Source organism: Phascolarctos cinereus, unplaced genomic scaffold, assembly GCF_003287225.1.
Source record: "Phascolarctos cinereus isolate Bilbo 61053 unplaced genomic scaffold, phaCin_HiC Scaffold_726;HRSCAF=1367, whole genome shotgun sequence".
Lineage (NCBI taxonomy): Eukaryota > Metazoa > Chordata > Mammalia > Diprotodontia > Phascolarctidae > Phascolarctos > Phascolarctos cinereus.
This window is the reverse complement of record NW_027556098.1, coordinates 374,899,449-374,912,627: the sequence shown is the minus strand read 5'-3', so window position 1 is coordinate 374,912,627 and position 13,179 is coordinate 374,899,449.

Genomic DNA, 13,179 nt, shown 5'->3' with positions numbered 1-13,179 from the left:
TCAAGTCCTGACCTGCTTACCATTTGGCATTGTACCAGTCATTTCATCTTCCTAATTCTCAGTTTTTCCCTGTTCAAAATCAGGCAGACATCAAGATGATTTCCCAGGCTGCCTTCCTACTCTGAACTCAATGGTCCTATTCACAGCTTTCCAGCCAATTTGCTGTGTGACCTTGGGTCCATCACTGGACCTCTCAGGCTCTGTCCCCTTCCTCTCTCAGCTTCAGTGTCATCTCCTACCTGCATCCCAGAAGCATGGGGATGACCGAAGGGGCTTTCGTTACTCTGGAAAGTGAGGTCACCTTCCAGAGCTCTGTCCAGATCTTTAATCTCACTTATATTTCCAACACAAGGAGCTGACACATAAGAACCTCCTCATCCCATAGGCCAAGAACAACAGGCCTCTTACATCCTGCCCATGGAACAGACAGTCAGAGCTGGGAGCCTTAGAGCAGACATGGCAAACAGCAGGCCTGTAGTCACATGCTGCACCGACCAGACTGAAATGTAACTGGGAAATGTTTAACATAAATGAAAATATGGTAAAACATAGATAATATTACATTTTAAAACTGTTTGAAAAAAAATAAAATAAAACTGAGTTCATATGTAGCCCACAGGGATCCTTATTTATGGTCTAGTGGCCCTTATTTCTATTGGAATTTGACACAACTGCCTTAGAGCATAGAACGTTAGGACTGTGAAGAGTCTTAGAACCTACAGAATGTTAGAGCTGGGAGGGTCCTTAGAACAGAGGATGTCAGGGCTGGGAGGGGCCTCTGCAGAATTAGGCCCATAGAGGTGATATGGATATCACCAGCCCACAAAGCAGGTAAATGGCAGGGCCAACGTCAGCCTCGTATTTCCTCACCTCCAGCTCAGGGCTTGTCCTATTGCATCATGATTTAGTTGCACCTCACAGGTCTGTGATGTAGGCAGGGCAAGAATCATTATTACATTATTACCATTTTATTGCAGAGAACAGAAGTGAGGGTAAGAATAGAGAGGATCCCCTTTCCTCTTCTCAAGTGAAGGCCCTGGATTAGGGAATGTCTTGGGCCCCACTAGCTCTAAGTCCCAGGTTCCACACTCTGGTTAGTGGCAGAGCTGAGAGCTCTCACCAGCCCTCCAGACTCCCAGGCCAAGCGTTGTTCTTTGGAAGGCTCCAAGCTTTCCTTTGGATGTGTCTAGTTCTCATGGGGTCAGGCAGACGGGGCACACAAGCACCTTCTCCCTGTCAGCAGGTGTGGGCCGGCCCTGCTGACCACCAGGCAGCCAGGCCCCTGCCCACTTCCTCCTCCTACCAGATGTTCTCATCCCCCACAGGAGGGAGAATTCCCCTTCCTAGCCACGCACAGTCTTCCGGAAAAAAGTAGAAGTTCTGCTTGGGGCAGGGCCTGGCCAAGCTCCACCTTTCACAGTGGATTGGGGTAGGCTGCAGGGGACCTTAAAAATGGGATGTAATGTCCTCCTTATTGTCTTCCTTAAAGTCAACTTTCCAGACCCTAAGTCTGAGCCTACAAGTCATGGGGTCTGTCCCCCTGACTCTAGCAAAATCACTGTGAGAGTACCTAGAGAGAGAAGTCTTCCTCTGCACAAAAGCTTTCCAGGGATACTTGGTAGCCAAAGACAAACCATTAGGAAAAACCTCAAATACCTTCAGGCCTCCAAAAGACCAATTTGGCCCTCAGACTCTGGTGGACCCAATGATCCCTCCCAGCTCTGACATCCTGTGCTCTAAGGGCCCCCCCAGCTCTGACATCCTGTGCTCCAAGGGCCCCCCCAGCTCTGACATCCTGTGCTCCAAGGGCCCCCCCAGCTCTGACATCCTGTGTTCCAAGGGCCCTCCCAGCTCTGACATCCTGTGTTCCAAGGGCCCTCCCAGCTCTGACATCCAGTGTTCCAGGGGCCCTCCCAGCTCTGACATCCTGTGTTCCAGGGGCCCTCCCAGCTCTGACATTCTGTGTTCCAGGGGCCCTCCCAGCTCTGACATCCTGTGCTCCAAGGGCCCCCCCAGCTCTGACATCCTGTGCTCCAAGGGCCCCCCCAGCTCTGACATCCTGTGTTCCAAGGGCCCTCCCAGCTCTGACATCCTGTGTTCCAAGGGCCCTCCCAGCTCTGACATCCAGTGTTCCAGGGGCCCTCCCAGCTCTGACATCCTGTGTTCCAGGGGCCCTCCCAGCTCTGACATTCTGTGTTCTAACGTCCCTCCTAGTTCTGACATTTTGTGTTCTAAGGCCCTCTGAGAGCCTGTATTCTCTATTCTAGGTATAGATCTAGTTCTCAGATTGACCCTCTCTCTTTCCTTTCTGCTCTGGCTACTTAGTTTCATTAGCATACCAAAGGCCATAGTCCAAAGACACAGAATCAAACCGGCCCAGGGGGTCAGCCTCCAGCAGGCTCCCAGGTTTGCTGTCCCCCAGCTCCTAAGCACCCCCTGGCCCCAGTGGGTCTGTCTTAATCGTCTGTCATCAGCCTAAGCCTGACCAGAGAGGCCCAGCAAGTACTCATTCCACTGGTGGGTCGGCTGATTTCAGACATGACCTTTGATTTCTCGGGTAGAGTGTAAATTACATGTCGCCGGCATAAAATATTAAATCCAATTTATACTTAATTATTGATGCTATTATGTATTCTGTAGTAATGGCACCAGAAGGTGCAGCCTCCGTCCTGGCCCATTAAAGGGCTTCTTTGCATTAGCAGGTCCTTGAGGTAAGAAATCTTGCTCCAACGCTCTCTGTGTGATTGATGATGATGGGGATGTTTGTAAATAGTCTTCCAGAAATATTTCTCTGGTCGCTTGCAGCTCTGCGGGAGGGTGAGGGGGCTGCGGCTAATTATTGGGCCGGAAGCGAGCCCCAGGGCCCGGCCAAGCTCTTGCTGCCACCACTTAGAGGTAGGTGGATTGAGGGCCTGGCCGGAGAGAGAATGATGGTTTATACAAAACCAACCTGGGCTGTTTAAGAGGTAGCGGACGGAGGCCCGCAGCGGTTTTCTTCTGGGCCTTTCACCTCCTCCTTATCTTCCAGTGGAGGATGGGGTTTGGTTTCTTTTTTTTTTTTAATTGAAGCATGAATAATTCCCATTTCTTTTAAAATATTCATCGTTCCTGAGGCCACTTTTGAGCTCCCTTTCCGGGGGGCATTTTTAATTTCTACTGCTAGGCCCAGGTGGGGCTTCATATTCAGTGAGCTGTAGCTTGGGTTGGAAGGTGGGGGCTAGCTGTGTGGTCTTGGGTATGTATAACAAGGGTAGGGGAGGCCTTCTGGCCCTTGAAACAGAGAGGCTGACAATACAGGAGCATTCAGGGAACATATTCACAGACAGAAGCCCTTGGGGCCAAAGCTCTCAGGAGCATAGAAGTTATGGAATATTACAGCTGAAAGGGACTTTAGAATATATTTGCTACAACATAGAATGTCAGAGCTGGAAGGGACCTTAAGAATATATGTGGCTACACCACAGAACGTCAGAGCTAAAAGGGATGTTAGAACACATGTGGCTATACCATAAAACGTCAGAGCCGCAATATGGGATGTTAGAGTCAGAAGGGATATTGGAACACGGTTTATTCAGAGCAGGCAAGGATCTTAGAATGAAGAATGCCCATGCTGGAAGGGACTTGAGCCTTTGAATATAGAATATATGAATTGGAAAAGGGCTTAGGAAATAGAATGTTAGCCCTGAAAGGGATCTTGGGATTCTATTAAATGCCACAACTGGAAAGTGATCTTCAAAGATAGATTAGAATATAGAATGTTAGGTCATATGATGTTAGTGATACAAGGAATCTTAGAACACCAGCTGTCACAGCTGGAAGGTTATCTTAAAATATAGACTGCTTGAGCTGGAAGGGGTCTTAGAATATAGACTATCACAGATGGAAGGGGGACCTTAGAACAGAGAATGTCAGAGCTGGAAGGTGACTTAAAACAGGAAATGTCAGAGCCCCAAGGGCTTCTTAGAACACAGAATATCAGAGATAGCAGAGACTTTAGAACAGGGAATGTCAAAGCTGGAAGAGATCTTAGAGCACAGAATGCAGAGCTGGGAGGACCCTTGGAACCTGGAAAGTCAGAGCTGGGAGAGGACTTAGAACAGGGAATGTCAGAGCTGGGAGGGCCCTTAGAACAAAGAGTGTCAGAGCTGAAAGAGCTCTTAGAACACGGAATGTCAGAGTTGGAGGGGGTCTTAGAACCCAGATAATCACAAATGGAACCCAGGCTGCCAGAGCTGGGAGGGCTTTTGAAGGTCATCCTGGCCCAACCCCCACATTTTCCATCTTGGCTCCCGAGGACACACAGATGAGAAGACTTTGCTTTGATGCTTCCCATCTATAAAATTCAAAGGGATGTTCACAGGATGTTGGGGGGAGCTGGCAGAGCCTGGTGAGGAAGAGGCAGATCTGAGAGAGAGGCTGGGAATCTGGGTCGCAGCAGCCTCCGTGGCTGTTGAAGAATTACATAAACCAGAGCAAAGGGTATGTAGAGCATGTGATGTGTGTCAAATCTGCATTTCCTCCTGTCGGTGGGACTGCCTTTTCTGGGGAGAACTTCAGGGCTCAGCATCCTCCATCCTCCCTTTAAGAGTGGCCTGTATCGATTTCTTCCCCGATTCTGTGATTCCTTTGTGATCAGGCCTCTCCCTCTATGTCACCGTGGGCAGAGAGAGCCGGAGGCCTAGGTCTGGATTCTGTTTCTGGTCCTCAGTAGCTTCTGTGAGACTCTGGCAAGGGGCTTCGTCTCTCTGAGCATCTGTTCCCTCATCTGATAAGTGCACACAATCAGATTGGGGCCACCTCCCTCACAGGATTACGGAGCCTTGTAAACCTTAAAGCGTTTTAGAAACATGTTATTGTTGTGATTATGGAAGTCATAGACCCTTCCATTCCGACGCTCCCCAGCAATGACCCTCGATTTCAACCATCCCTTTGTTTTTTTTTTTTTTGACAGGAAGCATCAAAGTGAAGCTTTCTCATCTGTGTTGAGTCAGGACCCAAGATGTAAAATGTGACAGCTGGACCAGGATGACCTTTAAGTTCTCTCCCAGCCCTGGCAGTCTGCGTCTACAATGGAAGGTCCATTCCATTTGTGACGTGGTATGCTCTGTAATCTCTTTCCGTGATGATAGTCGATATCTAAGATTCCTTCCAGCTCAGTCAGTCTGGATTCTAATGTTCTCTTTTAAGACCATCTTCCAGTTTTGACATTCTGTGTTCTAAGGGCTTTCCCAAGACTGACATCCTGTGTTCTAATGGCCCTCCCAGCTCTGACATTCTGTGTTCTAAGGCCCCTCCCAGCTCTGATATTTGTGTTCTAATGGCCCTCCCAGCTCTGACATCCTGTGTTCTAAGGGCCCTCCCAGCTCTGATATCCTGTGTTCTGAGGGCCCTCCCAGCTCTGACATTCTGTATTCTAAGGGCCCTCCCAGCTCTGATATTCTGTGTTCTAATGGCCCTCCCTGCTCTGACATTCTATGTTCTAAGGGCCCTCCCAGCTCTGACATTTTCTGTCCTAAGGCCTCTCCCAGCTCTAACATTCTGTGTTCTAAGGACTCTCCTGGTTCTGACATTCTATGTTCTAGTGGCCCTCCCAGCTCTGACATTCTATGTTCTAATGGCCCTCCCAGCTCTGACCTTCTGTGCTCTAAGGGCCCTCCCAGCTCTGACATTCTGTGTTCTAAGGGCCCTCCCAGCTGTCATTCTTTGTTCTAAGATCTCTTCCAGCTCTTCTCTAAAGACACCTTCCCACCTACCTTTATACTTTCCTGCTATCTGTCCAGATCTGCTTCTTACAAGCCCTAGCTTAGAGCCCCCAAATATTCATCTTTATCCATACTCTCCATAAGCACTCAGGGAATCATAGCATCAGAAAGGATCGAAATGTTAGAGATTTAGAGCTGGGATGGACCCAGGAAGCCCTCTACTCCAACTCCCTTATTTTACAGATGAGAAAACTGAGACCCAGAGACATGGAGTGACTTGACCAAGGTCACAAAGTCAATAAATGTCTGAGGCAGACTATAAACCCTCAATCTTCTGGCTCCAAGGGCAGTGCCCTTCATCTTATCATATCCCTTAGCTGCTAGGAATCCCATCTATAACATCTGTGACGTGTAGCCTCCGCTCAGATGCTCCCCATCATGGGGGATTTATATACTGAAACCACTGATTCCATTTTTGGACAGCTCTGGGTGTCTGGAAGATTTTCCTAGTGTATCAGTGGCTCTTATTGCCAGAAGGCCAGGTCTGTTACATTTTACCCTTCCCCAGGGTTCTCTAGGAACTTAAGGGACTTCAGGGTATCTAATCTATCTGTCACTGGCTCAATTTTGCACCACTGGTGTTCCCCAAATTTTAGAGGTCCTCTGCAGCCCAGTTATATTTAACCACTTGTCTGTCAAATTAGCTTTTTACCAAGGAATATTTACTTCAAAAGCATAATTGAGAGCTTAATTCTCCCCTATACCACCTCTGGGGAGGAAAAGGGGATTGGCTCACAGCTTAACTCGGTTCCTATATAACATGATCCAAGTTCTAAGTCCAAAATCCCTTTGGAGAAGCCTCAGGGTTTCCCTGCTGCACTGACAGCACTATCTGTCCTGGAAACCCACCTCCAAGGTCATCTCGGAGGTCGCTTGAGCTCCCAGGACCAGGGACTCTGTCATCCTCACCTAGAGTGGGAAAAGGAGAAGCAAAATAGAGCCAAACTCCAAACCTGCTTCTTATGGCCTTCAGATGCATGAAGATCCAGCCGGGGCCTCTTGAAATTTCCTTTTCTCCTGACTAAGCATCTCTAGCTCCTTTCCTCTGACCTTGTATGGCTTGACAACCCTCCTTCTCTGAACCTGGGTAGCACTGTATGTAAAATACACTTGGGATGGAGCGTGGGCCCTGGGTCTTGGCTCCATATGAATATATGTGGACCATGGAATACATAGGGAATATGTAGTTTCGTATTTATTTACATATGTGCAAGTGTGCGTGCACATACACTTATATATACATGTACACATCATATATACCTAAACACATATACATATATACATAAATACACACATACATATATACATCTGTATTATTTCCAATTCAATCACAGAATCACAGAATTTCAGAACTCAAAGGGATCTTTAGATTCTAGATTTCAAGCTAGAAAGAACCTCCAAGATCTTCTGGTCCAATTTCTTCATTTTAGAGATGAGGTCATTGAGATTCAAAGGAAGGTTAATAACTTACCCAAGGTCATATGTAATAAGTAGCAGAGCTAGGATTTGAACCAGGCTCTTCTACCTCCCCATTGCACTGCACCACACCACCTTAAAGTGCATTTATTTCAGCCTCCCACTCAACAAAGAAATTTCTTCTACAACTTCTTTCACTTCTAAGCTCTTGACGAGCTGACTTGTCAGAATTAGGTCCAGAGTAGCAGTTTCTTTGCCATTTTCTTTACCTCCCAAGACACAAAATTATCAGAAAGGCAAGGCAAGAACTTATCAGAAAGGCGAACCGTGAACTTACCAGAAGCTCTATTTTTTTTTTTTTGTGAAATAAGGTTTCCATCAGAAATCTGAGTACTTGAAGTTCTCCATCACAATAATATCTTACTTCTAGGCTAAGATTAGGATCTGTGTCAGAATGCATCATCCATTTTCTCCATCTGGACTGGTGGTCTGTTGTATACTCTTACAATATTATTGATACTGTTTCTTTTTCCTTTTATCCCAGACCTAAATACTTTTCCCCATTCAGGTTCATAGATTTCCCAGACCAGTATTCCTGACATATTATATTTCTCCTTCTATTGTGTATAATCTTTCTGCCAGGTATAATTTTCTCTCACCCCATGAAATTTCAGTAATTTTTTTGAGGACAGAAATTGTACTTTTGTATTGCCCATGGTGGTGCTTTTCACAAAGAACTACTCTGTATATGTTTGTGCATTTTCTGATAATGTCTTATTTTCTAATCATTTTTTAAAAATTTAAATTAAATCCAATTTAAATTTAAGTTTAAATCTTTACAAAGACAGTCAGAACCTTGAAGGCAAAGAATGTATATTATTTTGTATAATTCCCAGCAGAATTCTGCGCATGGAGTAGGGCCCATAGATATTATATATATGGTATATAACATACATATGTACGTATACATACACACACAGAATGTTAGAACTGGAAGGGACCTTAAAACATAAAATATTAGTACCAAAAGGCGCCTTACCCATCCTTAGTTCAAATCCTTCCTTTTATAGAGGAGGAAACTGTGAGGGAAAAAGGAAGGGACAATGTTACGTAGTGAATTTAGTGGCATAACGGCAACTAGAAATTGGGGCTCTAGATCCCCAGGCCAGCATTCTTTCCACTAAATGTGTTGGGTGACACTTAATTGAATTCACTTGACTCCTCAGAGTCCTCCAGCCTCCAAAAATTCCCTGAATCCCCCAGGATAAGGACAAACATCGAGGCTGGCAGCAAGAATTTTGCCCAAGAGGTAAATAGTTCTCAAGAGGAATAAATGCTGAATTATCTGTTCAAATAGGCTTGGTTGACCTAGACCATTTCCCGAGAGCAAAGCTGGAAATACAGGGGACTGAAAAGCAGCGTGGATAAAGTTGGCATGGTTTTGGTTAAACCCAGACCACAGAGTGCAGACTGTTGACCAACTACTTCCTTCTTCCTGCACTGGGTCTGTCTCCAGTTGAGCATATTCAAAGGAAGCAAGAGCTCTCCCTACTGTGCATGGGTGGTGACACATACTAGGAGTATTCCTAGGATCTAGTTTTGGAGACATGGTAATTTCCAGCAAGACTGCTGGGCTTCTCTTGTGAGGAATCTGTCATGGGTAAAAGAGAAATGGAATCATTTCTAAATTCAGAGGATGTCAGTGATAGAAGTGCTATTAGAATATGGAATGTCAGAGTTGGGAGGACCTGAGTATATGCAATATTGAAGTTAGAAGGGAACTAGGGACAGAGTGTTAGAAGTGGAAGGGGTCTCAGAATACAGAATGTCAGAGTTGAGAAGGAATTTAAAGCCCAGAATATCAGAACTAGGAGGAACATTAGAGTGTAGAATACCAGAGCTGGGAGGGCCCTTAGAATCCAGAATGTCAATTCTGGGAGGGCCATTAGAACACAGAATGTCAGTTCTGAGAAGGCCCTTAGAGCAGTAACTGTCCGAGCTAGGAGTAGCCTTAGAACACAGGATGTCAGAACTGGGAATCCCTTAGAACACAGAATGCCAGAGCTGGGAGAGAGGTCTTAGAAACCATCCAGTGTGACACTCTCTTTTTAAACATGAGAAAACTGGGGCCACAGTGAACCTGTGAGACTTGTCTGAGAGATCTCCAACTAAGCAACATAGACAACACTAGAACCCAGGCCTTCTGACCACCAGGGAGGGCCAGCTTTTAATGCAGAAAGTCTGGTGGTCTGAGTCAACATCGGATGTCTCTAAAGTCTTACTTCAGTTTTCAGCTTTGGGAACCCCCTCTATAAGCAGGTCACATGTAAATTGCAGAATATAAGAGCTGGAAGGGACCTCGTTGACCCCGTAGCCAAACCCACCCCCTCCGCCATATTCCTGGCCAGAGGTCTGACAGCCTTGGCTTAGAGACTAAGGGTGACAAGAAGCCCCCTTCCACTTCTGGACAGCTCCAGGCCGTGAGGTCTTTCCTCATTTCAAAGCCTGAAGTGGCACTTCTGTAACTTCCAGACATGGCTCTTCTGCTCTCAGGAGCCAGACAGGACCAGCTTAATTCCTGTCCACAGGACAGCCCTTGTCCCTGAGTTTTGTCAGTCATAGAAATGGTGTTCCTTTAACTGTTGAATGAGGGTACCCAAATGCTGCCTTTAGGAACTTCTAACTGAGGACTTCAATCACAGAAGCTGCTGATTTGGGCCTGAGAGAAGACCAGCTTCTGAGAGCACAGGCCTAGGCACCTAGGTGTCTGGGCCTCAAGAGGTTTGTCGGGAAGAGCCTTGTCAAGGTGTGGCTGTTAGGTCTTCCTTAACTCCCCCCCTCCCCAGATACACACTTAAAGTAAGTCTCAGTTTATTCATCTATAAAATTAGGAGGTTGGACCAGTCACTAGGTGGTCTCTATGTGCCTTTCAGGGCTGACATTATACCTTCTAAGAGTCTAAGCATAATATGTCTTCCAAGACACTTTCTAGTGCTGACATTCCATGTCCTAAGGCCCCTCCCAGCTCTGACAGCCTGTGTTCTAAGGCCCCTCCCAGCTCTGACATCCTGTGTTCTAAGGCCCCTCCCAGCTCTGATATTCTATGTTCTAATGGCCCTCCCAGCTCTGACATTCTGTGTTCTAAGGTCCCTTCCAGTCCTGGCATATTGTGTTCTAAGGCTTTTTCCACCTCTAATATTGCTTGTACTAAATGCTTTTTTAGCTAACATTTTGTGTTCTAAGATCCTTTCTGCACCAGTATTTTATGAGTCTCTGATTCTCAGATGCCCTGACAATTCATTCCTTCCCTGGGCCCCCGGGGGAAGTGGCTCAGGCCTGTAGGGACCCTGGGGCCCAAGGCAGTGAGTGGGTTTTTGCCAAGTCTTTCTTGCCTGCCTGGGGTGGAAACCCACTTGCATTTCTCAACCAGGGGAATGTGGCTTCCCTGCCCTCCTGGTGGGACTGATTATCTGGCTTTGGGTAATCTGGCCTCATTGGTGTTGACACGTTTGCTGCTGCTTCTCCCTGGGCCAGGCACACCGTGGGAAGGGCCTGGCTGGAAGGGAACGCTTGCATTCCCCCACATCTTTGTGAAAGCTGGGCAGGAGGATGGAGTCTTTGAGATCCCAACAGCCTTTCCCAGTTTCGTCTGACTCCTAATAGTAACAGCAGGTCCCGTTTGTGCTGAGCTTTAAGGCTTATAAAGGCTTTTTTAGACATTATGGTATTTGATCCTCACAGTGGGCCCATGCAGGAGATGGGGCAGGAATGAACAGCCTCGTTTTACAGAAGAAGAAACTGAAGGATGGCGTGGGGAAGCTACTGGCCCAGTGCCCCAAAGGCAGTGATATAGCAGCTCCTGGAGTTGAATCCAGGTCTTCTGACCCCCACATCTATTGACCTTTCCACTCGGCTTAGGCAGAGGACCTAGGCTTCCTCCCTTCCTCCCTCCTCCTTCTTCTGGTCTTCATAATAACTCACATTACAGAGAGTTCTTTGTCTATATCTTCTCATCGGGTCCTCACAACTTTCTGGGAAGAAGGCAAGACCAGGAATTTTCTATGCTCATTTTTTCTATCCAAGACCAATGAGGTTCATTGACTTATCCAAGGTCACACAGATGGTAAATGGCAGAGCTAAGACTTCGAGGTCCTCTGATTCTAAGTTCAGGGTTCAAGCCTTTATAGGATCACAGGTCTAGAAATGGAAGAGGCCTAAGAAATTCAATGTCACCCAGCAGGTGAGTGGCACAGCTAAGACCTGGGTCATCTTACACCGTGTGTTGTACTCTTTGGCCTCTATAGCGATAAGGGTCATGCAATCAAGCTGAAGGCACCCCTATCAGTACACTTTTATCCTTTGGAGGGTCCAGAAGATGGATAGACCAACCTGAGTTTCTGCCCCGAGAACATGGCTGGTGGCACAATCCTATATTTATATCTATGTCATCATTTATGGTTTTCATTTGTTCATTTAACAAGCATCTCTTAAGTGCCTGCTCAGAGGCAGCTGAAGGGAATGGAAGGGGACAGGTTTTGAAATCAGAAAATCTGAGTTTTAAGTCTCCCTTTGCCACCTGCTCCTCACTTCCCCAATTTGTCCATAAATTTCCCATTCAATAAAGCAAGGGGTTGGACCTGACCTCTAAGGCCACTTCCAGCCCAGACATTCTATTCTTAGGTCCCTCCCAACTCTAACATTCCATGTTCTAAGATCCTTACCAGCTCTGACATTCTGTGTTCTAATGCTTCTTTCTTCTTTTCTCACGTTCTATGGTCTAAGATCTCTTCCAGGTTTTGACATTCTGTATTCTAAGGTCTCGTCTAGTTCAGAGATCCTATGTTCTAAGTTCCCAACCAGTTCTGACATTCTATGTTCTAAGGATGTTACAAGTTCTGACATCCTATGTTCTGAGGACCATTCTAGCTCTGACATATTGTGTTCTATGTACCCTTCTAGCCCTAACATTCTATGTCCTAAGGCCCTTCTAGTAACTATAACCTCCTTACTATTCCTCATACAAGAAACTCCATATCCCACTCTGCATTTTACTATTTCTCATGCTTGGAATGTTTTCCCTATTCACCTTCACCTCTTGGCTTCCCTGGAAAGTCCCCAGGCTTTTGGCAGCAGATTGGATATGGGGGTGAGAGATGGTGTGGAGTCAAAGATGACACCTAGGTTCCAGGCATGAGGGACTGGGAGGATGGTGTTGCTGTAGACCATAAGGTTGGGAAGTTGGGGTAAGGGAAGGGTTGCAGAGGTGTGGAACCTGTGGCCCTCTAGTCCTAAAGTGTGGGCCCTTTGACTGAATGAATTTGGATTCAAAGGGCTGCACTTGAGGACCTAGAGGGCCACATGTGACCTCAAGGCCACAGGTTCTCCACCCCTAGTAGGGGAAAAGATAGCGAGTTCAGTTTTGGACTAAAATATCTACTGGATATCCATTTCAAGATGTCTGAAAGGCAGTTGGAAAAGGGAGACTGGAGGTCAGCTGTGAAGTCAAGGCAGGATAGCAGATTCGAGCCCCATCAATATGAAGACATGGTAATTAAGTATGAAGTCCTGGTAATGAATCCATGAGTATGGATGATATGGCCAAGTGAAGTAGTATGGAGGTGAAGAGATCCCAGAACAGAACCCTGTGGGAGCACATGGCTCAAATGAGGACCTAGCAAAGAATACCAAGAAGTAACCACATGATACGTAGGAGGAAAACCAGGAGAAAGAGGTGCTGTAGAGAGAGGCTGTAGAGAGAGGTCAAGGAGGGTGAGGACTGAGCAAAGACCAATGGATTTGGCAACTCTGATCATTAGTAACCTTGGAGAAAGCAGTTTCAGTGGAATAATGAGGTCAGAAACCCAATTGTGAGGGGTTAAGAAGATAGAGAGAGGAGAAAAAGGGGAGACATTTTATTGCAAATGGCCTTTCGGAGAAGTTTAGCTACCAAAGGGCAGAAGAGATATAGGATGTTAATTAGCAGCGATGGAAGGAGCAAGTG